General features: G+C 37.2%; 1 long non-coding RNA gene and 1 other non-coding gene across 3 annotated transcripts; both read right to left on the bottom strand.

Annotated features, from left to right (window-relative positions):
* Window positions 1-1470: 1470 nt before the first annotated feature.
* Window positions 1471-8800, bottom strand: LOC149840414 (uncharacterized). Of its 2 annotated transcripts, none has more exons than XR_016431554.1 (2): window positions 8646-8800; window positions 1471-1666 (listed from the first exon to the last, which is right to left on the bottom strand). It is a non-coding gene; the product is annotated as an uncharacterized LOC149840414 (long non-coding RNA). The 2 variants fall into 2 exon arrangements; XR_016431555.1 differs by lacking the exon at window positions 8646-8800 and adding an exon at window positions 3802-3926.
* Window positions 8801-25359: 16559 nt separating this feature from the next.
* Window positions 25360-25443, bottom strand: LOC149840413 (small nucleolar RNA SNORD36). The gene has a single exon (XR_016431764.1). It is a non-coding gene; the product is annotated as a small nucleolar RNA SNORD36 (small nucleolar RNA).
* Between the last annotated feature and the right edge of the window lie 445 nt (window positions 25444-25888).

Here is a 25888-nt window from a genome sequence, read left to right as displayed (position 1 = left end):
TGCTTTAAACGTACAAATCACTACTGATTTAAATGTATAAATTGTTCATGCTTCAAACATACAAATCCACTACAAGAAAAATGCTAATTAGCGACAGAAATTTGTGATGGATTTTTTCTGTCACAAATTTGTGATGGCTTAGCGAGAGAAAGCTATTCGTCGCTAAAATTTTACTTATTTGCAAAATTAGCGATGGAAAATATTTTGTCAGTATTCCATCACTAATTAGCAATGAATTAGCAATGGAATTTATTCTGTCTCATGATCCGTTGCAACTTAGCGATGGATCAACGGCAAAAATTTCCCGTGGCTACCCCGTCGCCAAGTAGTGATGGAATTTTTCCATCGCTAATTTCCCCATAAATCCCTAATTCGAGTCCCTTTCTTTTCCTTTTTGTTTTGTCTCCACCGCTTATCGTCCGTCTTTCATCGCCTGATGCCCGCCGCCCACTACCCGCCGACCTCCCCCTTCGGTTGAGGTAACCCCCGACTCCCCCTCTCTCTTTCCTTTTTCACCGGTTGTTTCCTTTTTCGCCAGGGAGGGGTCGAGCCTCCCTGTCTCCCTGCCTTACGGGATGTGAGGGAGGGGCTCATCCCCCCTCTCTATGTTTTTTTTGCCGGGGAGGGGCCGAGCCCCCTCCCTGTCTTCGTGTCTTACAGGATGCGCGGGAGGGGCTCGGCCCCCTCCCCTATTTTTTTTCAAGGAGGGGCAAAACCCCCTCCCTGTTTTTTTTTTCACCAGGGAATGGCTTAGCCCCCTCCCCGTCTTACGAGATGTGCAGGAGGGGCTCGAACCCCTCCCCTATTTTTTTTTTTGCCAGGGAGGGGCCGAGCCCCCTCCCTGTTTTTGTTTTCGCCAGGGAGAGACCGCGCCCCCTCCCTGTCTCCTTGTCTTACGGGATGAGAGGGAGGGACTCTGACCCCTCCCTGCTTCCTTTTTTGCCAGGGAGGGGTCAAGCATCCTCCCTGTATTGTGTTGTATATTTGTAATTTGCAGGTACGTTGTTGAGCTACACTACAACAAAGCAGTAGATTAGCGACGACCACATTCCGTCGCTAATCCGTCGCTAATCCGTCGCTAACCATGTTAGCGACGGATTAGCGACAACGCAGCGACAGTATGCTTACGTCGCGAATATTTCGACGCTAACTGGCGACGGAATAATTCCGTCGCCAAGTCCGTCGCTAATTGCGACGGAATAACGAGCGCTATATTCCGTCGCCAATCCGCCGGTACTAAACGGCGACCACGGCGTGGCGACGGATTTAATTTCGTCGCTAAGCCGTCGCTAGATTAATATGAATAGCGACGGAATCATCCGTCGCTAATCCGTCGCAAAAACAAAAAAAAATCAAAAAAAATTTATTTAAAAATTAATTACCGAGAACTGTACAATTTATATTTCCTGTACAATTTATATTTCCTGTAAATAAAAAACAAACCACACAAAAAAATTCATATAACAAGTATCTATAATAATTAATCGTTCCACCTTAAAACTAAGAAGTTTAATTATTTACAATTCAACAATTACAATTAGGAAAAATAAAAAAAATAGAACTTCTTCAACACAGTCCTCTAATCATCGCCAAGATTTTGTGCGTCTTCTTGTTCATTGTCTTTATCTGTCCCTTCAGCTCCACTACCCTGATTATCGCTAGCAGCCTACACAAGAAAAGAACAGTCAGTATTGATAAACAAAATATAATGAAATAAATTACACACTATATGTGATTCTATCATGTGCTCATGTGTGATCTAAGGCAATAAAAAAACTCTATATGTGATTTTATCATGCTCATATGTGTGCTAAGGCAGTCAAAAAATTGAATATGTGATTATAGCATGTTCATATGTGTTCTAAGGCATATAAAAAAACTCTATATGTGATTCTACCATGCTCAGATGTGCTTTAAGGCAGGCAAAAAACTATATATGTGATTCGATCATGCTCGTATGTGTGCTAAGGCAGTAAAAAAATTGAATATGTGAATATAGCATGCTCATATGTGCTCTAAGGCAGGCAAAGCCAAAATTTTTATATGTGATTCTATCATAAATGATATATAACATGTTCATATGTGTTCTAAGGCAGTTAAAAAACTCTATATGTTATTATAGCATGTTCATATGTGTGCTAAGGCAGTCAAAAAACAGAATATGTGATAATAATATGCTCATATGTGTTCTTAGGCAGTAAAAAAACTGAATATGTGATTATAGCATGCTTATGTGTTCTAATGCAATCAAAAAAACTTTATATGTGATTCTATCATGCTCATATGTGCTCTAAGACAGACAAAAAGTTATATATATATATATATATATATATATATATATATATATATATATATATATATATATATATATATATATGTGATTCTATCTTGCTCATATGTGTGCTAAGGCAGTAAAAAAATTGAATATGTGATTATAGCATGTTCATATGTGTTCTAAGGCATCTAGAAAAACTCTATATGTGATTCTACCATGCTCAGATGTGCTTTAAGACAGTAAAAAAAACTATATATGTGATTATACCTGAGAGGGACCTGGAATCGAAGATCCCCTATCCTGAACAACGGCCTTGATCTCATTTCGGAGAAAGGGGGCGACGGTGTATTGGAAGTAGTTATTCAGTGATTCATTAATGATCTCGCGTACATCATCACCGGAAAGAATAGTCGGCTGCTTGGAGCTTATGTCGGCGCAAGAAGTTGGTGAGCCGTAACTGGAAGAACCAATAACTGGTGAAGTGTTCATATTACTCCCAAACCCGAACACGCGACCTTTTTTGGGTTCACCTGCTGCAGTCACCCATGCTGTAGGATCAAATGATGGATGCTGAGTAGCGTCTTCGCCATATCGCTCTACCATTTGTTGCTCATATGCCTCCTACAAAATAATGTTTAAAGTATTCATTAATAATTAATGATAACATTATGATGACTTGCATATATATTGCAATGATTATTAATAGAAATAATACATACCGTTGTCGTTCTCGCCTTCTCTGATACGAAGACTCCCGTGGTCTTCCGTTTATGTGTTTCTACAAACACATCCTTATATGGTACACTGCCTCCTTTTTCTGCTTCCTGCGAAGTTAAATGACAAAAGATTTAGTACACAAATTTGCAACAATACTTATAAAATTAATATTATATATTGATGAGTTACCATTTTCTTTAGGTGGCTCCCAAATGTCTTAGATCCACCTGTGTGTAGATGGGCTTCGGGCATCTTCGATCGATTTTGTGAAGCCTTCGCAGAGCGATTTTTAAATGCATCTCCCGCCCACATATCGCACATTTCATCCCAGTAATCTCTCCTGATAGTAATAGGACCATGGCCCTTCCACAGTAATGGATCATCTACTACGCCAGATGCTTTTTTTGCTGCAGTCTTCATAGTGTGTAGCATGTCTGTAAATCGATTGGCAGCCACCTTCTGCCACACCTTCCTTGCATAATTTTCTTCCACCGTAGTTGCAAAGCGATTCGAAGCCTATAAATATTTTCAGAAAGTTAGTAGACATTGCTTAAATAAATTAAATATGAAACACATTAACTATGAGGAACAACTGTATACCATGAATGAGGACCACAATCTGTCTAATACCTCCTTTGGGTACTCTTTCCATTGAGCAACTGGTCCTGGTAGATGTTGAAGAAGTGAATTTCTAATCTCCCGTACTACTTCTTGTGGCTCAAACCTCGTGCTGCACATGAATTGTTACACAGTAAATATCAATATAAAATATTTAAAAGATATGCAATAATTGAAAACAAAATACTTACGGTCGATTATCGATATACACTATTCGAATGAGTCTTCTTGTGCCAGCCTGAGAAGACCCTGTTTCCTGTGTTGGCTGTTGACTTGTGCGATCAACTGGTGTAGGTGGGTCGTGTACAGGCGCAACATCATCTGTAAAAAAATACACACCAAGTTCTCAGAATGTGCATTTGAACTAATCAAGCATCTAATTAGTTATATGATATACCTATCACAGGAGCCCGTGAAGATGAAGGTTGAGCCTGGCTACTACTGGATGAGCGACCACTATAACCTCCACGAACCATATTCTAACAAATAACATATGTCATACAATACATTCAAATAATTCACATCAAGTATTACAATGCATTCAAGTCATTCACATCAAGCATTGCAATGCATTCAAATAATTCAAATCATTGACATCAAGTATTGCACTAATTCAAATCATTCGTTAATTGCATAAATTATAATACATTCAGATAATTGAAATCATTCACATCAAGTATTACAATGCATTCGAATCATTCGTATCAAGTATTACAATACATTGAAATAAAATTTTTAATCATTCACACCAAGTATTGCAATACAACTCACATCAAGTATTACAATGCATTTAAATAGAGGTTTGTAGTATAAGATTTTGCTCACTAGCTTGAGAATTCTTCCTCGTCACTAGTCTGACTTTCTTCTTCTTCTTCTTCTTCTTCTTCTTCTTCATTGTTTACCCATCCACTTGGTACATCATTTGGATCACATTCCTCTATGAATGTTTCATCAGCCAATGGAGATATGACATGCATATCATGCGCAACATCGTGACCATAAGCGAAGTCACAGACATCATCTGATTGATAGTAATCACTGTCTTCAGCTAACTCATCTTCTTGTAACTGATCATACTCGGGGTATAGTTTGGATTTCACCTTGCAAACTGCCCACCATTCATTTCTATCTGACTTTTTTATACTCGGATATGAAGTATAATAAACTTGTTGAGCTTGCGAGGCTAATATGAATGGTTCATATGTTTCAAACCTGGATTTATGATTCACCTCCACAATGCATGAAGCTTTGTCGAGTCTTGTTGCAGTTGGATCAAACCAATGACACTTGAATACCGTAACCCTGTTATTCATGCCTAAGTAAGTCAACTCCATTATTTCCTCTATAACACCGTAGTAATCATGTTCATTTTCACCGTAGCTGCTACCCTTGACACACACGCCACTATTTATCGTTGATTTGTTTATACCGTAGTCTTTTGTATGGAATCGATAACCATTTACGATATACCCGTTGTAGCATTGCACAACTTTGGTCGGACCATTTTCTAAATCACATATTCCTTGATCTTTAACATCACCATGGCGAACCTACGCACAGACATAAACAATTATTGTGATCACGATCAATTAACTTAGTGTTGTTTATAAGTACAAAATTTATGTTAACTTCTTTACCAACTGTTTCAACCACTCCACAAACTTAGTTTCACGTTCTTTTTGTACTTCTGCATTAGTGAGATGTGAAACTTTGCTTTGCAACTCCAGATCAAATCGTCTGCAAACCACAAATACTTATATTACCGAGCCATGTATCCACATATAGAACATAAAAGGATTTATAATTGAGTTGCATATACATATACTTACTCGATGTATGGGTCGATCGCTGAACAATTAAAAAGAATATAGATGTGTGCTGCATCTTGCTCTCGATCTGTCAATAGCCTTGATCGGCAACTACCAAATGCATGCCCAAGTCGTTGAAATATCGACAGCTTGTCAGCTACAGTTACTTGTTCTCCATCATCGTTACGGGGCGGGCATGTGTAACGTGTTGAAATATGAGGTTCGAAGTACATAGATGAGAAATTTGAAATCTCTTCTAAAGTGTACGCCTCACAAATAGAGCCTTTTACTCTTGCTTTATTACGAACCTTTTTTTTTAGGTCGAACATGCATCTGACAAGAATATACATTTCAAATTTTAAATATCTGTCATTAAAGAGACAAATATAAAAAAACATATACCTTTCAAATGGGTACATCCATCGATATTGCACAGGGCCACCAACCCTTAGTTCATATGGCAAATGTATGATCAAATGTTCCATAACATCGAAAAATGCTGGCGTAAATATCTTTTCTAACAGACAAACAGTGGTGATGACAGAGTCCTCGAGATTCTTTACATCTGATACAATGACCTCCGATGCGCACAATGTTCTGAAAAATCCGCTCAACTCAGACAATACCCCCATATAGGTTTGTCTAACATATCATGGAATGCTAGGGGTATCAATCGTTGCATAAAGATATGAAAATCATGGCTCTTCAACCCATATAACTGTCCATCGTCAATCTTCACAGCCCGAGCAATGTTAGAGACATCCATCTGGAAATCTCAGTTGTCTCAACCATTGACATACATGTTTTATTTGATCAGGTCCGAGCACGTACTTCGCCTTTGGTTTCAGTACTTTGCCATTATACTCTTTGAGTTCCAATTCTGGTCTTTTACATATTAATTTTAAATCCATACGGGCCTTCGGATTATCCTTCGTTTTTCCTTTAATATTCATTACTGTATTGAACACATTATCAAACACATTTTTCTCTACATGCATCACATCCAAATTATGTCGTATCAATAGGGTCGGCCAATACGGTAGTTCCCAAAAAATAGATTTTTTCGTCCAATTGTGTTCCTTCCCAAATCCACGGAAGGGTGTAGGATTGCGGGCATCTGTTAATACATCTGGAAAGTATCGCAATCTTCTTAAAATCTCTATGCCAGACAATCTTGAGGATGAACCTTCCATTTCAGTTGTGCCTGCTGTAAATGCATTCTTTTGACGTCGGAACGGATGATCGCTGGGTAGAAATCGACGATGGCAATCAAACCAACAAGGCTTCCTTCCATGCCTCAATCTAAAAGCTTTGGAATCCTCCATGCAGTACGGACAAGCCAACCTCCCATGTGTGCTCCAACCAGATAACATACCATATGCAGGGAAGTCATTGATTGTCCATAGAACAACGGCCTTCATGTTGAAATTTTGTTTTTTGTGGGCATCATACGTGGTAACACCGTCATCCCACAGTACTTTTAATTCATCAATCAATGGCCTTAGATATACATCAAGATTTTGGCCAGGTGAGGTCGGACCAGGGATCAACAGAGACAAGAAAAGATTTGGACGTTTCATACACAAGCTTGGTGGAAGGTTGTATGGAGTTACAAATACTGGCCAGCATGAGTATGGAGTTGATCTACCCCCAAATGGATTAAATCCATCTGTACATAGACCGAGTCTAACATTTCGCACTTCCATTGCGAAGTTCTGATGAGTACGATCAAAGTGCTTCCAAGCTTCAGCGTCAACAGGATGCGTGATCTTGTTTTCATCGTGTCGAACTTTATTTGCATGCCATCTCATGTGTTTAGCTGTCTTTGAAGACATATACAATCGCTGCAATCTAGGAGTGATAGGAAAGTAGCGGAGCGACTTGTATGAAACTTCCTTTGATCTCGTGCTACCATTGCCTCTTGTCTTTGGCTTGAACCGAGGATGCCCACATGACGGGCATGATATGTCGTTTTCCTGCTCCTTGAAATACAACATGCAGTGATTTGGACAAGCATCAATCTTTTTGTAACCCATACCTAGAGCGTTGACCATAACTTTCGCACGATAGAAATTTTGTGGCAATTTCTCATTTTTAGGCAACATACTCTTCACAATCATGCACAAACGGTCAAAACATGATTGACTCAAATTATACTCGGACTTCAAATTCATTAGTTGAAGAACTGCAGACAGGATAGTGTGACTCTCACAACCGTTCCAAAGTGGCTCATCAGCATCTTTAAGTAAATCATAAAATCTACTAGCTGCATCGTTTGGTGATTCTTCATCTACGACAGTTCTTACATCACTAGAACTCATAGCAGAACCCAGTTCTGTTCCTGCAGCATCAAATATCAAATTCGTATATGGATTATCGTGCACCACATTCACCCGTGCATCAAAATCGTTTCTAAATTCTTCTCCATGAAACGCCCAGTTCTGATAATCACTCACAAAACCCTTCATGTATAGGTGATGTCTAACGCCATGAGGTTCTACAAATCGATTATTCTTACAAATCTTGCAGGGACACCTAATCCGACCTGTGGGATCTACCGTACTGACACTCGCCGTTGCAAATTCAATAAAACTATCGACACCATCCATATATTCATGCGATAACTCATTGTCCACTATCCTACGGTACATCCATTCACGGTTTGCAGTCATTCTGTCGTATGATGTTACGAATAGTATCCTAACGAATTAAGAAAAAAACAATCAGAATGCGACGATGAAGAAAATATCAAATTTATCATGCAATATACTATGTCAAACAATAACAAGAATTTTGATGCATGCATTGATAACTTAATATTTTCATGTGCAAACTATTAATGACATGATACAATCATTTGAAGCATGCTTTTATTATAAAATTTCACATGGAAGTCAAAATCAAATTGAAAGTAACTACATGCAAGCATGGATACAATTACATCAAACATTGCAATACATCATAATCATTCATATCAAATAAATGGCAAACATGTACCTGCAACAAACACACTTCAATATCTCTCTAACTACTACCATGCTTAGCATGGACTCTGTACTCCAAAAATAAGAACACTTCCATATTTCTACATTAAAATCATGCTCAGCATGATCTCCGAACTCCAACAAAGCAGTCCTAGATATCAACAACTAAGTGAGTGTGTGAACAATAAAGTGTTGCATTCAATAAATTAAATAACATGTGATACGTTTGCATCACTTACTCACCATGGGTATTTACCCGATTTGCATTGTTTTTGTCATTTACTTACCACAGGTGGCCGAGCACGAGTTGGTTCCGTTGAAAAATCTGCACAAAAACAAAACAAATTAAGTAACAAACTAACTAATCATGAAACAAGATGAAACACTAACTAAAAAAATTAAAACAAATTAAAACAACTCTAACTAATTGAAAGAAGAGAAAAGAAAAATAGTATATATGTTAAGCCAAATCTAACTAGAAGATGCTAATTTAACAAACCAACTATAACATGTTGAACCAGTCGACTAACATAAAGTCATAGACAATTTCTAATCTGAACTACTTAGCAAAGGAATAGTAAATCAATCAATTAGTTTACTAGAAAAGATGTGAACTCCGTTTAACCACCACTATCATAAAGAATTCAAATAGCCCTAATCTAACTAACTGATTGTTAGAACATTAAATACCAATCTATCTAAGAAAAATATAATTATAAAAGACTAATAGATTGAAATACTCTAACTAACCAGATTTCAAGAAAACAAATTGAAGTAAAACTAACTACCAGTAGACATTAACAAACTAACAAATTGATAAAAATTTATGAACTACTCTAACTAGAACAAACTAACAAATTGATAAAAATTTATGAAATACTCTAACTAACCACAGTTGATTAAATCTCAACCTAGCCAGTTGATTTCGATTTGAATTTTTTTTTTATAATTAAATTTTTTTTTGAATTTTAAATCTCAACCTAGCCAGTTAAACCACCTGCCTTTCCGGCAGGGAAGGGGGTTAAACCCCCTGCCGGAAAGGCAGTTCCGGCATGGGGGGTTGACCCCCTGCCGTGCCTTTACGGCAGAGGGGTTGACCCCCTGCCGTGCCTTTACGGCAGAGGGGGTCGACCCCCTGCGTTTTCGGCAGGGGGTCGACCACCCATGCCTTTCCGGCAGGGGGTCGACCACCCCTGCCGGAAACGTAGGGGGTCGACCCCCCATGCCTTTCCGGCAGGGGGTCGACACCCCCTGTCGGAAACGCAGGGGGTCGACCCCCCTGCCGGAAAGCACGGGGAGCGGCGGCTGGCGAGGTCGCCGGTGGCCGGCGCAGTCGACAGCAGAGAGGGGGAGACCTGGAGCGAAGCTCGGGGGCCACTGGGTCGCCGGAACTCAGAGCGGAGGCGAAGAGGTGGCTGCAGGGAGGATCGTCGGTCGTCGGCGGCTGAGGACGCCGGTTGCGAGTCGCCGGCGAAGGGGAGACAACACCTCCCGGCAGCAGCCACAGAGGAACAGCAGGGAGGAGGAAGAGGTCGGCGGCGGGTCGCCGGTGCTCGGAGTCCCTGGCGCAGCCGCTAGCCAAGCAGGGAGGTCGGCAGCGAGGATCGTCGGCGAGGCGGCGGCGGCCGGGCGGTGGCGAGAGCCGACGGATGGCGGGAGGGAGAGGGCGGCGGGCGGGAGCAATACAGCGAAACATGAAAAAGAGAAAGAGGGATGGGATTAGGGATTTACGCGATATTTAGCGACGGCTTAGCGACGGAAACATTCCGTCGCTAAGCCGTCGCTAAATCAAAATACAAAAATCGCGACGAAATATATACTGTCGCTAATCCGTCGCTAATTAGCGACGGATTAGCGACGACAGAGTTCCCTCTCTAAATCCATCGCTAAAATGGTGTTCTTGTAATAAAAAGTAGCGACAAAAAATTTAGTCGCTAATCCGTCGCTAAGTAGCGACAGATTAGCGATAAAATTTGTTTCTTCGCTAATCCGTCGCGAATTAGCGACAGATTCTATCTCTAGCTAATCTGTCGCTAATTAGCGACGGAAAAAATCCATCGCTAATTTCCGTCGCTAATTAACAATTTTCTTGTAGTGCTAATTGCGCGATGCTTAGTACTAAGCATCACATGCAACTAAAAATGAAATGCAAAATAGAAAAAAAATGCAAAGGCAAAAGTAATGCAAATCGGGTAAATACCTGTGGTGAGTAAGTGATGCAAGCGCATCACATGTTATTTAATTTCTTGGATGCAACACTTTTTTGTTCACACACTCACTTAGTTGTGGATATCTAGGACTGCTTTGATAGAGTCTGGATATTATGTTGAGCATGATTTTAATGTATGAAAATAGAAGTGTTCTTATTTTTGGAGTTCGGATTCCATGCTAGGCATGATAGTAGTTAGCGGGATATTGGAGTGTGTTTGCTGCAGGTACATGTTTGACATTATTTTGATATAAATGATTTGAATGTATTGCAATGTTTGATGTCTCTGTATCCATGCTTGCATGAAGTTATTTTCCATTTGATTATGCCTTTCATATGAAATTGTATTATGAAAACATGCTTCAAATGAATGTATCATTTTATGAAATATGATTTCATATTTTTAAATATCTTCATGATGTGTATAAATATGATGTGATGGTGTTATACACAAAAATATTGAATTATCAATGCATGCATAATAGTTCATAGAATTGCATTTTATGGTAAGCATGCATGTAGTATAGAGAGGAAGAAAATTTATGCATTAACTGAAACAAAAAAATTACTCACAAACAATCACCAAACAAGAATTAATAGATTAATTAGATATTTTTTTCATCATAGCATTATTATGATTCTTTTTTAACTGGTGATGATAATATCTATAACAGTATAGGATAAAACGGTTGCAAACCGTGAATGAATGTACCGTACGATAGTTGATAATGAGGTGTCGCATGAATATATGGATGGTGTTGACAATTTTATTGAATTCACAATGGCAAATGTCAGTACAGTGGATCCCATTGGTCGGATTAGATGCCTCTGCACGATGTGTAAGAACAATCGATTTGTAGAACCTCATGACGTTAGGCATCACCTATACATGAAGGGTTTTGTTAGTGGTTATTAGAATTTGATGCTTCATGGTAAAGAATTTTGGAATAATTTTGATGCACGGGTGAATGTGGTGCATGATAATCCATATGTGGATTTAATATTTGATGTCGTAGGACTAGAAATGAGTTTTGCTATGGGACCTAGTGATGTACCAACTAGGGTAGAGGAAGAAGCAACAAACGATGCAGCTAGTAGATTTTATGACTTACTTAGAGATGCTGATGAGCCACCGTGGAATGGTTGTGAGAGTCACACTATCTTGTTTGCAGTTCTTCAACTACTGAATTTGAAGTTAGAGTATAATTTGAGTCAATCATGTTTGATCATCTGTGCTTTATTGTGAAGAGTATGTTGCCCAAAGATGAGAAATTGCCAGAAAATCTCTATCGTGCAAAGGTTATGATCAACGTTCTAGGTATGGGGTATCAAAAGATAGATGTTTATCCAATTTACTGCATGTTGTATTTCAAAGATCAAGAAAATAGCAGATCATGTCTGTCATGTGGGCATCCTTGGTTCAAGCCAAAGACAAGGAGAAATGATAGCACAAGATTAAAAGAAATGTCATACAAGTCACTCCGTTACTTCCCTCTCACCCCTAGATTGCAACGATTGTATATGTCTTCGAAGACAGCTAAACACATTATATGGCATGCAAATAAAGTTTGACATGATGAATGCAATATCACACATCCAGTTGACGTGGAAGCTTGGTGGCACTTTGATCGTACTCATCAGAACTTCACAATGGAAGTGAGAAATGTTAGGCTCGATTTATGTACAGATGAATTTAATCCATTTGGGGGTAGATCAACCCCATACTCGTGTCGGTCGGTATTTGTCACCCCATACAACCTTCCTCCAAGCTTGTGTATGAAGCATCAAAATCTTTTCTTATCTCTATTGATCTCTGGTCCGACTTCTTCTGGCCAAAATCTTGATGTATATTTAAGGTCATTGATTGATGAACTGAAAATATTGTGGGATGATGGTGTTCTCATGTACGATGCCCACAAAAAATAAAACTTCAATATGAAGGCTGTTGTTCTGTAGACAATTAGTGACTTTCCTGCATATGATATGTTATCTGGTTGGAGCACACATGGGAGGTTGGTATGTCCGTATTGCATGAAGGATACAAAATCTTATAGATTGACGCATGGAAGGAGGCCGTGTTGATTTGATTATCACCGTCGATTTTTACCCAGCAATCATGCGTTCCGACGACAAAGGAATGCATTCTAAGCAGGCACAATTGAAATAGAAGGTCCACCTGCATGATTGTCGGGCATAGAGATTTTAAGACGATTGTGATACTTTCTATATGGACTGACAGATGCCCATAGTGCGAGACCTTTCCTTGGTTTTGAGAAGGATCACAATTGGACAAAGAAATCTATATTTTGGGAACTACCATATTGGCCGACCTTATTGATACGACATAATATTGTTATGATGCATGTGGGAAAAATATGTTTGATAATGTGTTTAATATACTAATGAATGTCAAAGAAAAAACGAAGGATAATCCAAATGCCCGTACGCATTTAAAAGTAATATGTAAAAGACCATAATTGGAACTCCAAGAGTACAATTGCAAATTATTGAAACCAAAGGCAAGGTACATACTTGGACTAGATCAAGTAAAGCATGTATTCCAGTGGTTGAGACAGTTGAGATTTTTGGATGGATACATCTCTAACATTGTTCGAGCTGTGAATATAGATGAAGGCCAATTGTATGGGTTGAAGAGCCATGATTGTCATGTTATCATGCAACAATTGATTCTCCTAGCATTTCATGATTTGTTAAACAAATCTATATCTGGGGTATTATCTGAGTTGAGTCGATTTTTTAGAACATTGTGTGCATTGAAAGTTGTAGTAGTTGAGGTAAAGAATCTCAAGGATTCTGTCGTCACTACTATTTGTCAGGTAGTGAAGATATTTCCTCCAACATTTTTCGACGTTATAGAATATGTGATCATACACTTGCCATATGAACTTAGGGTTGGTGGTCTTGTACAATATCGGTGGATGTACCCATTTGAAAGGTAAAATTTATTTTATATTTTTCTCTCTAATGCTATTAAGAATTTATTGTATTACGAGATGTATATTGTTGACAGGTGCATGTTTGACCTAAAAAAAAAAGGTTCAGAATAAAGCAAGAGTGGAAGGTTCAATTTGTGAGGCATACACTTTAGAAGAGATTTCAAATTTCTCATCTATGTAGTTTGAGCTTCACATTCCAATACGTTACACTTGTCCACCTCATAATAATGATAGAGAACAAGTTATTGTGACTGATAAACTATCGATATTTAAACCACTTAGGAAGATCTTTGATAGTTTCTGATCAAGTCTCTTGGAAGATCGAGAGCAAGATACATCATAAATCTATATCCTTTTTAATTGCTCAGAGATTGACCCCTACATCGAGTAAGTATACATAATATGTTACACTTAGTTCTCTACGTACATGTTTTCATAATATAATTATTTGTTAAATGCAGATGATTTGATCTGGAGTTGCGAAGGGAACTTTTATATCTAATTGATTCAGAATTACAAAAAGAACGTGAAAATAAGTTTGTGACATAGATGAAAGAGTTGGTAAGGACGATGACATGCATTCTTTTCATGTGAACAACAATATGTTACTTAATTGGCTGTGTTTAGAGTCATTGTTTATGCTTGTAGGTCCAACATGGTAGTGTTAATGACCAAAGAATATGTGATTTACAAAATGGTCTGACCAAAGTTGTGCAATGTTACAATGAATACATCATAAATGATTATCGATTTCATACAAAAGACTACGGTGTAAACAAGTCAACGATGAATAGTGGTGTGTGTCCAGGGTAGCAGTTACGGTGAAAATGAACTTGACTACTACAATGTTATACAAAAAATAATAGAGCTCACTTACTTAGGCATAAATAACAAGTTAACTTTATTCAAGTGTCATTGGTTTGATCCCACAGCAACAAGAGTCGACAAAAACTCAAGCATTATGGAGGTGAATCATAAATCAAAGCTTGAAACATATAAACCATTCATATTAGCCTCACAAGCTCAACAAGTTTACTATACTTCATATCCGAGTACAAGGAAGTCAGATAGAAATGAATGGTGGGAAGTTTGCAAGGTAAAGTCTAAACTATACCTCGAGTATGATCAGTTACAGGAAGACAAGTTAACTGAAGATGGTGATTACTATCAATCAGATGATATGTATGACTTCTCTTATGGTCACAATGTCACACATGGTATGCATGTCACATCTCCATTGTCTGATGGTACACGTATGAAAGAATGTGATCCAAATGATATACCAAGTGTATGGACGCCCAATGTAGAAGAAGACGAAGAGGACAAAGAGAAGGAGGAAGAAGAAGAATATGAAAGTGAAACAAGTGATGAGGAAGCATACTCGATCTAGTGAAATACATGTTTGAGTGCTATGAATGATTTGAATGTATTGCCGTATTTGATGAGGTAGTAGTTAGTGGAATATTGTAGTGTATTTGTTGCAGTTACATGTTTGACATTGATATGCTATGAATGATTTAAATGTATTGCCACGTTTAATGTGACTGTATTCATGCTTGCATAAAGTTAGTTTCTATTTGAATATGTATCTATGAAATTGCATATCATATAATTGATCCAAATAACATTTTTATTTGTTAGAATATGGTTCGTGGAGGTCACAGTGGTCGAGGACCAAGTGGAGGCCATGAGACATCATTAGGTAAATGTTTTTGTATTATATTTAAATATAGGCATTTATTATGTTTTTGCTTATATGTTGATATAAACATTGTTACTTGTTAATCGTCTTTATAGGATCCCAGCTCAGTGATAGGCAGACTCAGCCTTCGTCTTTACACAATGCTTTGATAGGTATATCATTTAAATAATTATATACTTGATTAGTTTAAATGTGCATTGTATGAATTTCTAACTCATTGTTCTGTAGGTGATGTTTCGCCTATACATGACCCACCTACACCAACTGCTCATACACATCACAAGACAACGCCGGATGCAGGGTCTTCTCAATGTGACACATGATGACTCATTGAAATAGTGTATATCGATAGTCGACCGTAAGTATTTCATTGTCATTTGTCCAATACTTATCTTATAAATAGTGTATATCGACAGTCCATTGTTAATATGTATCAATTCATGTGCAGTGCGAGGTTCGAGCAACAAGAAGTAATACGAAAAATTAGGAAGTCACTATTGCAGCATCTTTTAGGACCGATCGCGCAATGAAAAGAGTATCTGACGGAGGTGTTGGAAAAATTAATGACCTTATTCATGGTATGCAATCGTTTATCATAACTAATGTGTTTTATATTTAATTTTTTGTTATACTCATGTGTGCTAACTTTTTGAAAGTATTTGTAGGTTTTCCATCACTTCGCAACTACGAACGAGAAGAAAGACGCGAGGATTGTGTGGCAGAAAGTGGCTGCTAATCGATTTGCCGACATGCTGCATAATATGAAGACTGCAACAAAAAAATTAACTGGTAGGATAGATGATCCACTACAGTGGAAGGGTCATGGGCCTTCTACTATTAAGAGAGATTATTGGAAGGGCATGCGCGATAAGTGGGCAAGCAATGAATTTTGAAACCGCTCTGCAAAGGCTGCACAAAACTGAGCGAAGATGCCTGATGCCCATTTACACACAGGTGGATCTAGGACTTTTGGGAGCCACCAGAAGAAAATGGTAACTCATCAATATATATATATAGTCAATTTTGTAAGTATTTATGCATACTTATTAATTAATTTTTTTATCATTTAACATTACAGGAAGCAGAAAAAGAAGATATTGTGCCTTACAAGGATGTGTTTGTTGCAATACATAAACGTAAGAACATGAGAGATTTTGTATCAGAAAAGGTGAGAGCGACATCGGTATGTATTTATTGTATTAATAAATATTATAATATACAAGTTACTATGAATTACGTTATCATAAACATTATAATTCTTAATTATTAATTGATATTGTAATCATTACTTTGTACGAGTTATACAAGCAACAAATGGTAGAACGATATGGCGATGACTCCACTCAGCATCTGCCTTTTGATCCTGCAGCATGAGTGACTGCAACCGGTAAACCCAAAAAGGGTTGTGTGTTTGAGTTTGGGAGTAACATGAACACCACAACAATCGTTGCCTCCTGCAGCCATGGCTCACAGAGTTCTCTCGCCAGCATCGACTCCTAACGTTCGATTGACTCTGCTATGTCTTGGGATGGTGTCTGACAGCGTCTTGAGGAAAAAATGTAGTACTTTTTAAATGAAGTCATTCCCAACATTGTCCATAATAAATTGTGCAACTTTTTTCAGGGCAGGGGAACTTTGTCTGCATTCAACATGAGCATCGGTACCCGTCAGGTATAAAGATTCATGTCATTTGTTTTATGTTGTTAGATTTCAAGCTAGTATATGCATGATTGAATACATATATGCATGATTGCCTCACTATGAATTTTTTTGACACATTTAGAACACATATATGTATGATTGATTCACTATACAATTTTCATGACACCCTTATAACACATATATGCATGATTAAATCACTATAAAAGTTTTTTTACAACCTTATAACACATATATGCATGATTTCATCACTATAAAATTTTCTTAGTGCCTTATAACACATATATGCATGATTGAATCACTATGAAAGTTTTTTGACAACCTTAGAGTGCATACAAACATGCTTTCATCACTATGACAACCTTAGAAAACATATGAGCCTGATATTAGCATATATGAAAGTTTTTTAATGCCTTATAATACATATATGCATGATTGAATCACTATAAATTTTTTTGACTGCCTTAGAACATGATATGCATGATTGAATCACATATAAAGTTTTTTGACTGCCTTAGAACACATATGAGCATGATTGAATCACAATAAAAGTTTTTTGACTGCCTTATAACACATATGAGCATGATATTAGCATATATAAAAGTTTTTTTATTGCCTTATAACACATATATGCATGATTGAATCAATATGAAAGTTTTTTGACAACCTTAGAACACATATATGCATGATTGAATCAATATGAAAGTTTTTTGACAACCTTAGAACACATATATGCATGATTAAATCACTATGAAAGTTTTTTTGACAACCTTAGAACACATACAAGCATGCTTTCATCACTATGAAGTTGTTTTACTGCCTTAGAACACACATATGCATGATTGAATTACTATAAAATTTTCCTTAGAACACATATATGCATGATTGAATCAATATGAAAGTTTTTTGACAGCCTTAGAACACATATGAGCATGATTGAATCACTATGAAAGTTTTTTGACAACCTTAGAACACATATAAGCATGATTTCATCACTGTGAAAGTTTTTTTACTGCCTTGTAACACATATATGCATGATTGTGATACATAACGCATTTATTTGACAGCCTTATAAACCATATATGCATGCGTGAATCACTATGACATTCTTTGACAACCTTAAAACACATATCTGCATGATTGAATCACTATAAATTTTTTTTTCAGTTTTAGAACACATCTGAATTTTGTTAATGTCCTTCAGTTTATTGCTAGTATATGTGTCATTCAGCCATTTACTTTGTTGCATTAGATTAGGTGCATTGCATATAATTTATTTCATTATATTTTTATTTATAAATACTAACATTTTGGTTCTTTTGTAGAATGCTGGAGATGATCAGCGTAGAGGAGCTGATGGAGGCATGGAGGGAGGGGCAGATTGAGAAAATGAAGAGAATGATGCCCAGAATCTTGGTGAAGATTAGATTCATGCGTTTAAATTGTTTGACGTACTTGTAACTAATTATAACTTAGCAAAGACTGTATTTGATTGTTAAAGTTGTTTAACTTAGAACTTGTGTTAAATTTGTTTTACTTGTATATATATTTTTTATGTGTACTTTATTTTTTATAAGCAGGTTATATGAATTATATAACGAGAAATTTTTCTCGAGTTTCATATTTCAAAAAAAAAAAAATTAAATTAGCGATAGATATTATCCGTCGCAAATTTAAATCAGTCGATGGCTTGCAACGAAATTTAAGCTGTCGCTAATGTCCGTCACCAAATTGGCGACAAACATTAGCGACAAATACGTATCTCTCATTACAGCTTAGCGACGGATTAATATCTGTCGCATAACCAAATCAATCTTTATTTAGCGACGGATTGACGACAGATAAATTATATTGCAGTTTAGCGACTAGGGTTATGCGATAGACGCTATCTGTTGCTAATTCGTCGCTAAACACGTTAGCGACGGATAGAGTCTGTCGCTAATAAACATTTTTCTTGTAGTGATCATTGTAGAAATCACACCCTTCATAAATACATATCATTGTAAACTTTGGGCTTCATAAGTAAACATAGTTGTGCGATTTAACAAATTTAAGTATAAATCATGGTAACTTTATAAATCATAAATACACATCGATACTGTTTCAAACGGAGATACAACAGTACGTGATGCCGACATATACGAGGATACGAGCCCCGCGTGCTTATATACGTGGCACTCATTCGGACCCCCGAACACGCAGGGGAAAACATATAACCTGCTTCGCATCTAAATTGTCTTACCCATCTACCAAGCATTGTTTGATAGACATGCTTTTAGTGTGATACAATTAACCAAAAAAGAAGAAGAAATCATATTTTACATCATAACATATAGACTGTGGGCTGTCTGAGAGTATTTTAAAAGTCACATTTTGTGTTACAGGGAGGATCAGGTGCAATGTGATTGCACACTTTTAGTGTGCTGACCACTCTGCATCTTCGGGATACAGCCCATCAACTATGGGGCCCAACATCATATGGCTGGTGATCAGGTGCAGCAGCACAACAAAAGTGTTCTGTCACATTACACCTGATCTGCCTCATCAGCACAACAAAATGTATTCATACTAAGGTTTTACACTTGAAAATGACATTAGGGTTTAATTGGGCTTACCAAACTTTTATGGTAAGAACAAAAAAGTGTAATAGCTTGTTTGAATGCAGAGAATATGACAAGAGGCCAGATATGATCTTGGGCTCATACGGCTTTTTTGTTTATTTTTTTCCTGGATAATCAAGCTGAGGTTAGGCAGACCCCTACTAATATATTATACTAAATTAATCAGTGAAAAAAGAATCATTAGGAAATCAATCCGGAGGTTTCTGTTTCCACTGGTTTTCGTCACTCAATGTGGCCAAATAATGATCCAAAACATTAAGGTCTTTTTGAACAAAAATAACTTTTACATCTACCAAAATATACCAAGGATCTCAAATCTTCGTTTTTTAGATACTCCGGAGGCCACTAAATATGCGGATCTCTTGCCAAGGGACACGAGAGGTGCGTCGAGCAGAGGTGGCAGACAGGCGTGAACCGGCATGGCCCGGCACACTGCCTGCTGATTCAGGCCCATTAACGGACCGGTTCATTGAACTGGACCATTTGTGAGAAGGCCAAACCACACCTGCCCAGTGGAACCGGCATGATTGGGCCGGTTCACGGGTTGAACCGGTAGAAATGAAAAAAAAATGGACACCATGATTTTACCTGAAAAAACTCGAAGGGAAAAAACCACAAGACCAAAGTCCGAAATTTCACTATAAAAAAAAATTACAAGTAGATTACAAATTAAAATTAAAAAGAAAAAAATCTAAAACTATAAATATTACAACTAAAAAAAACTCAAACTAGCTGTAGCCATTTTATAATCGATACAGTTTATTGGATGGGTTGTTAGACGGGTTGAGGCGGGTTTGCGAGTTGGTCTATACGGTTCACGGGTTAAATGGGTCCGGGTTGTAACAATTTTTTGGGATGGGGGGTGTGAAACCGGCACGACCCACTACACGGTTCAAGGGTTGGGCCCGGACCATTTACTGTAGCTCTTGGGCCATGCCGGTCCGGGTTTCAACGGGCCGGTTCCGGTCTGGTTAACGGGTCCAACTGGCCCATTAGCCACCTCTAACGTCGAGTAAAAGATTTTTCTATTAAAATCTTAGGATCTAAAATCACCTCGGATCTAAGAGCTAAAGACAATCAAATTACCTATCAAGGCCACTCTTAAGAAAGGATGTGTCTTGCGCTTTGACAAATCTACTCACCTTTGGAACACTCCAGGCTACAACAAATCTATGTCTCACAAGAAGGCAAAATGTGCCAACCTCAACCATTCCCTATTTTATCAAGGTACTTGGATCAGCTCCATTGTCAAATAGATGCACCTCCTTTCTTTCGTCTCTCACTGGGTGCCTTTGGTTGGTAGGCTTCATAATTCAGACCGATTTTGACAACATTGGTCAAATGTATTAAGAAATGAGTTTGAATCATAATTTGGTTGTAACTGACCCATTTGCCTTTCCTTACGCAGGAACATTATTTAGCTTCTTCTATCTGCCCATGTCTAGCCCCATTTCATTTGTATTAGGGCTTGGCAGGGCTCATGTTATTTTTATGATCATTTGTATAATTGGACTTTCTGTTATTACTACTCTCCTTGCTTAACCTTGCGTACACCTAATTGGATGTATCAACTCACAATTGTGGATGGCAGTGCACCGGGCAGGCGGTCTGACTCACTCACTAAGTTGAATAGGCAATCAATGAATCAGTCTAAGTCTAAGCATCAAAACAGCTCAATAAGTACGTGTGGAACTTGTTTTGGACCTAACCTTGGTTTAAAACTAGTAAATCTCAATGGTTTGTGCAAGTTTTATCTAACTTCATCCAATTCGAGTCATGTTTCAACTACATATTTTACGAAAAACATTAAAACAACGAAAACTTTGGCTTGCCCAATTTTTATTCTAGGTTCAAATCTCAATCTCAACTTTGGCTTGCCCACAAGTGCACATGCTGCCATTAGAACTCAGGATGCGGCTTAATTTCTGTCAACATTGCCATCTAACCTGTGAAAAACATGCCATTTTTACTTATTTGTCATAGTGATTCCTTTTCCCAACATTTGGGTCCCATTGAACAGCTTGATTAACTTCATAATCCCAATATGGCAGATTCTCTGAATTGTTTTAAAAATCGATTCAGGTCTAATATTGATTGCCCTAAAGGGGTTTGGCGCAGTGGGATGAGGTCAAGGCTGCTAGGCAGGCGGTTTAGGTTCAAATCCCATGAGTGCCACCCCCTTGCACAAGCCAGCCAAGGGGTAAGCTTCAGGGAGTTTTACATTGCAGGACAGTGATCATAAGTAGGGCAGGCAGAGCCAACGATTAGATCTATGATATTGGGGGAGGTTTCTACCTGTAAATATTAAAAAAAAAGAAAAAAAGGTCAGATACCGATTACTGGCAACATTGATTCCATCTATCTCAGTTGGCCCTTGTCTTTTAGGAAAACACTGTCAAATTATTACCTTGTTTCAAGTACATGACTATTTGGTTGTCTTCCTGTTATGAATGGCCTCACAACATGTCCACTCCAAGATGTGAACCACAAGTTTCACTTAAACAAAAAATATGAAACTCATTTGCTTTATGTGATTGATTTTGATGTATCTAATAGCTTCAAACTCAAACTTGAGTTCTCTTTGAATCACGTGTATTTGGACTCTACTAGTACACTAACATATGAAAAAAGTCATGTCCAGAATACAATGGTGAAGATGTCTAATCACTTTCTTAAAGTGATTGCATATCACCTGATCTCCTTTTTCCCATCTTCAAAAAGAGAAATGTATGAGAGTTGGATTCTAGTTCCTCCTAAATCCATGAATCCAAACACATTGGGAATCCAATTATCAAGCCATGGGTAGAGGGCTTTCAGTGGGCTTGACTATGAGGCTGCTTATGATATTTCTTGAACAAAGGCCTTGGATAGTGTGCGTAGTGAGGGCAAGCTTTAAGAGATAGAGGAGAAGGGAATTGAGTTGTGATTAACAACCAGTGCTTTAGAGAGGGTTTTGTTTAATGTAATTATCGATCTCTTTTTATCCGCAGAAGCATGGGCTGGATTACTTATCCTCCGTTGGGTAGTCGTTACTCAATCATAATTGTTTTATTGAATTTCTAAACATGCTGAAAATCTAATGTGATGTGGGGTTCACTATCTCAGTGGTTCATAACTCAATGACCAACTACGTAAGTGTATCATTGAATTATTGGTCCACTCATTTGAATCCAATACTTAGATTCATATTTTAGTTTCAATACATGAATCCATCTTTGACTTATGGGCTTCATGTGTGAGACCCAATTACTACACTGGATCTGTACCATGATCCAACACCTTTCACTTGGCTATATGGTGTGAACACTTACATTGTATCATAACTGATGTATTATGTATCACATTTCTTTCACATAACTATATGAGTTTTTTATCATATCATAATTTAAAATTTTAACACTTATTGTGCAATACTGCATTCAAATAAATAATTATATTGTGAGTCACACTACTTAATTAGTGATGGGGTTCTTATGACTATTTCATGACTGTACCATAGGATATCGTCGGGTTTATACACGCATTAGTGGAGTACTATGAAATTAATTGATTCATGAATCCATGATTTGTCAAACATAGCAAATACTTTCACTTTTCAAACTTTCACCATAGTTTATACTTTTACTATCCAATCATATGTTGATCACCACTTGATCATTTTATATCAGTATATATATATCCAAATAGTCATAAATGTGTCTAACTAACACCATGTTGCATTTCATGCATAAGCTTCTAAAACATAAAAAATATTCCTTCATGCATTCATACAAGCATACTATATGAAACATTATTTATGATGATTATTTATCATCATATACAAATAAATATTTATATGTGCATGTGTAAAAATTATAATTCAACTCTCACTATTTCAATGCATTGCATTTAAGCAATATTTGCATTAAGTTGTGACATCATGAGATTTTATATACACTAGCTAAACTTTTTTTCCATGATATATCACCATCATGAGGATATTTATAAATTAAGTTGATTTTTTAGCATAAAATAAAGCATAAATCCCCATATCCAAATCTAATTTGGATATACACTAGATCTATATTTAATGAGAGTGATCTCATTACCATTTGGATATGCCAAACATGATAAGCCAATTATAAGGATTTAATCAAACTACTAGCTTGTGAACATTTAAGTTAAGATTTATAATCAGATTCATTTAAAAAATTTAGATCCAAATCCATTGGATTTTTATGAATCCATATTCAAAACTGACTTTCGATATTATCTTCAAGTCCAACATGATCTATAGTAACAAATAAATTTTATGCAAAATAACACCATGGATCACAAAGGATGTGACCATAATCTAAATATATATTCATATTCACATGTTCTAAATTTAAATGAATTCACATCACACATCCAACATTATACCTATTTGGATTTATCCTGATCAAACTAGGACCCATACAAGATATATTATTAGGTTCATTGGATATAGCTTTCTTTATCAAAAATAAAAAAGGTGGTCTTAACATTTCATAACAAAATTGGTTTTATATTTCTGCTCAATTAATCTACCTTTGTGCCTTTCCACTTCCTGTTCAATATTTAGAATATGGGATTTCTTGGAATTTTGGCCAAACCAAGTTCTTAGCCTGTTAGTAACACACCTTTTTTTTTCTAATGTGATCAAACTATCTGATTCAACCCCAAATAACAAGCAAACTATCTTATTCAACCCTAAATAACAAGCTTTACTTGCTGTCTAAACTCTGAAGCAGTGGCTTTAAGATTCTGGTTTTCAGATTTGATCCTTGTGAAATGATTTTATTGAGCCATATGGCTATCAAAGAACCTTTTAATGCGGTGTACCATCCATGGAAAAGGATTGGCCTTTTAGGGTATATGTTTGGATCTGCAGAATTAGGTCGAATTTGGATTCCAGTTTCATCAAAATTCCCCTTCTGTTTTTTATAGAAGAGTTTTGATTGAAAGTAATTGGATTCTGATTACACCCAACTCCATCAATCCAAACACACCTTTAGGCTACCTGTTTTGAGGTGTTTGGCCTAGAGTTATCGGAAACACATGAAACATTGGGCTTCCAAAATGAATTGGAAAGCACGAAATTTGTTTGGAAAGCACATTTTTATTTTTAAAAAGCGTATTTTTCACATTTTTGAGAAACATGCTTCTCAAAAAGGGAACCGCAATTCCCCCTGGCTTCTTCCTTTTTTTAAATTTTGTTTCGTATTTTTATTTTTATTTTTTCTCTTTTTTTTCGCTTTTCCCTCGCTTCTTAGGTTGCTTCCTGTTAGCTTACCAAAAGATTTCTAAGTCATCTCATGCTTTCCGCTTTCTAAAATTTTGAAAGTGCCTGCTGGATCAGAAGGCTCTCTTGTAATACAAATCTACTTACTGACCCTCCCTCCGCATGTCTCTTTACGATTACTCACTTTGGAAAATGATAGCATCACAAGCAGGGGTTTTGAGTCTTTTGACTTGACAAATAAAATAAGAATTTGCATCAAAATTAAAAAAAAAAATTATTCAGTAAATAATCAATGATAAATATAAAGAGAGAAAAAAGGGCCACAATCCCAAATTCGGTCGGTTCATCAGTAGAATTCATGTTTTATCCTCAGCTTATTAACTAGGCGTTGGATTGAATCCGATCCTCATCTGAACACGACTCCTCCAAAATCGAGAACAAACAAAATCTAGAAAAGAAAAAAAAAACAGATAAAAAACCCCGAAAAAGTTCCCAGAGGAAACTGCAGAATGAAAAGAAGAGAACACAATGAGAAAAATGAAAATCAGAACCAAACGGGGATCTTCGAGAGCATCAGTTTTAAAAAGCTCGATATTTTCAGACATCATCGAGATCCTCATGTCAATTTTCACAAAACTTCATCACCTGCTCCCAATGAGACACCACTCAACCAAATGAAAACTGGAAAACAATAAAAAAAGAAGACAAAAACACAAAAAGAATCATCAGATCCAGAGAGGGCCTGCAACGAAGAAGATGACATTAGAAAAAAGGGTGAAAAATATCGCATAAATACAGATGAAGAAAGGAGAGAGAGCCAAGAAAGAAAGAGGCGCAAAGAAACCCAAAAACCTCATCTCATTCCCCCCCCCCCCCCCCCTTACCCTAAGCCCTTATGCTTTTATATGCACAGAGGGGGGTGGCTAGGGCTGCAAATGGATCAGATACGAGATGGATCCTGCTTGATTCAGATTAGAGTCCAATATCCGAATACAAGATACGAATGAGATCCGATGATGCAAAGTTGATTTTGGGGTCCAAGTATGTGTGGTAATACTGGACCCGCTAAAAGAAGTCTGATATCAAGTCTTGTATA

Source organism: Nuphar pumila, chromosome 4 (assembly GCF_984573655.1).
Source record: "Nuphar pumila chromosome 4, dmNupPumi1.hap1.1, whole genome shotgun sequence".
Lineage (NCBI taxonomy): Eukaryota > Viridiplantae > Streptophyta > Magnoliopsida > Nymphaeales > Nymphaeaceae > Nuphar > Nuphar pumila.
Note: the sequence above shows the minus strand (reverse complement) of the source record. Positions and strands in the feature narration are given on the sequence as shown.